The sequence below is a fragment of the Nannospalax galili genome, unplaced genomic scaffold, assembly GCF_000622305.1.
Source record: "Nannospalax galili isolate Female #2095 unplaced genomic scaffold, S.galili_v1.0 scaffold2749, whole genome shotgun sequence".
Taxonomy (NCBI): Eukaryota; Metazoa; Chordata; class Mammalia; order Rodentia; family Spalacidae; genus Nannospalax; species Nannospalax galili.
Window position 1 is genome coordinate 9,545 of NW_008359762.1, and position 2,825 is coordinate 12,369.

The 2,825-nt window shown below is 35.7% G+C and overlaps 1 protein-coding gene across 1 annotated transcript in view; it reads right to left on the reverse strand.

Annotated features, from left to right (window-relative positions):
* Positions 1–2,825, reverse strand: part of LOC103726195 (deoxynucleoside triphosphate triphosphohydrolase SAMHD1-like) — a gene marked incomplete at its 3' end in the record, with an annotated part of 22,552 nt that overhangs the window by 8,252 nt on the left and 11,475 nt on the right.

The window sequence follows — 2,825 nt, forward strand, 5'->3', positions numbered from 1 at the left end:
GTGAAAAATCTGTGTGTGTGTGTATGTGTGTGTGTGTATGTGTGTGTGTGTGTGCATGTATGAGGGCAGGTATCTAAGGAGTTCAGAAGAGAGCATTGGATCCCCTGGAGCTGAAGTTACAGGCAGTTGTGAGCTGCCTGACAGGGGTGCTGGGGATCAAACTCAAGTTCTCTGCAAGAGTAATATGTGCTTTTAACCGCTGAGCTGTCTCTAAATCTGCCTGCACCTCTTTGTTTTTAAGAGGATGACCCTTAAACATTTGCAAACAAAATTATGTCTATGATCTACTAAAAAAAGTCCAATGTTTGTCAGGACTGGGTAGATGAAGCAAAATTGGTATGTGTTGATAGTTGCTGAAGCTATGTGATGGGTACATGGAATTTAGTAAATTTATTTAATCAAAGTTTTCAAACTTCTCATTCTATGATGAAAATGGGGAAAAATCCTTCGTCTTCAATTTTCTTTGAAAAATTTCAAACTAAAATAACCTCACCTAAATTCACTGTTAGCATTTTTTTCACATAACCACTCTGTGTGTACAGTTTTCTTGTTTTGCTTTTCTTTTTTGAGACAGGGTCTCACTCTGTAGCCAAGGCTGGCCTGAGCTCACTATATGCCCCTGATTGGTCTCAAACTTGTAATCCTCCTGCTTCATCCTCTAGAGTGCTAGGATTATAGCTGTGGGCCACTGCATCTGGCTGTGTGTAGACACTTAAAAATGTTTACTAATTTTATTTTATGTGTATGAGCGTACTGCCTGCATGTCTGTAAGTGCACCCATGTTGTACAATGCCTGGGGAGGTCAGAAGAGAGTGTCAGATCCCCTAGAAATTGAGTTACGGATGGTTGTTAGCCCCCATGTGGGTGCTGGGAACCCAAGCCTGGTCCTTTGCAAGAGCAGCCAGTGCTCTTAACCACTGAGACATCTTTCCAGCACTGTGTAGACATTTTGATGCAACATTTGAATACTGTTGCTTAATTCTCTCCAGAGAACATTTTTTATATAAACAGACCAAAGAAATTTAACAGTGATGCTTTAAAAATTTGTGTATTTGTCTCAATAATGTAGCTTAAGGTTTTTTTATTGAATAGAGAAATCAATCAAATATGTGAATAAAATTAGTGGCCACACAGTTTTAATCTTTTAAAATCTAGCGTTAGAATGATTCTTTCATCTTTCAGAATGTTGACATTTTAGAAAAGTTCAGGTAAGCTGTTTCATAACGTATTCCGTTACCATGACTGGCTATGTTAAGTTCCATGAGATGGCTAAATAATAATTCTCAGCTTTCTCTATTATATATTTTTGTGTAGTATGGCGCTGGGCATTGAAACCACTCCCGATCCCTTCTTCCCCCTTTAATTAACAATAATCTTCAGGGTTTGAGACTATGATTACCCACAACAACCTTTCAGCCACCGGGTTAGCAATCATTGATGAAGCTTGCCTGAATCAATTGTCCCATTTTGCAGAATGAACTCTGCTTATCAAAATATTTTTTTTGACAAGAAACTCTGGAAAAAAAAAACAACAAACCAACAAAATGCACTTGATGTTGTTCACCCCACTTAAATATCCTTTCCTACTCAATCTGTGTGTAATTCCTCACTCTATAAACTATTTTTCTACCTTCAGTTTTGAAATTTTTTTTCATCTATTCATTATGCATGGTTTGAAAAACATCAATTTGTGTTTGTATGAAGGCAAAACTTAAATTTAAATTACATATATTTACTTATTTTGTGTTAATTACTCACTTTATAAACTATCTTTCTACCTGTTTTGAAAATTTCTTCATAGATTATACATAGCTTGAAAAAAACTGTCAATTTATGTATATATGAAGGCAAGACTTTAAAAAAGTTAAATTATATTTAATTAAAAATTATATTTAGTTACTTATTTTTGTGTGTGTGTACAGGGAAGTGTGCCAGATATGGGGGCCAGAGGACAACCAGTCGGAGTCAGTTCTCTCCTTCTACCATGTGAGTCCCAAGGATTGAACTCAGGTTTCTAGGCTTGATGGCAAGCACCTTTATCCCCTGAGCCATTTCACAGGGCCAGACTTTCTTTCCCACAGTCTGTTTCCTCATTTGAAGAGTTTCAAATAGATGACTTAAGTCACAAATTTAACATTCTGTGGTCCAAATTTAACTAAGGGTTTGTGTGGAGAACTTTCATGTAAGTAGAGTGATCTATGACTTAGGCCACCGGGCTTCCATTGTTTTGCCCTCTGATTGTGTAAGCCTTGTGATTGCTCTATGACTGGAGTTTGAGTTAAACAGAGTCAGTTTTGTAATTTGCAACAAAGAACTCTAACTGGTGATGCTTTCTATTCTGCTTCCTTTGCTTTTCTTAGCTTCGGTTTACCTTGAAGTTTTTTGTTATTTATTTATTCATCTATCATCCATCATCTATCTATCTATCTATCTATCTATCATCTATCCATCCATCCATCTATCATTATCTATCTATCTATCTATCTATCTATCATCTATCCATCCATCCATCTATCATTATCTATCTATCTATCTATCTATCTATCATCTATCCATCCATCCATCTATCATTATCTATCTATCTATCTATCTATCTATCATCTATCCATCCATCCATCTATCATTATCTATCTATCTATCTATCTATCTATCATCTATCCATCCATCCATCTATCATTATCTATCTATCTATCTATCTATCTATCATCTATCCATCCATCCATCTATCATTATCTATCTATCTATCTATCTATCTATCATCTATCCATCCATCCATCTATCATTATCTATCTATCTATCTATCTATCTATCTATCTATCTATCTA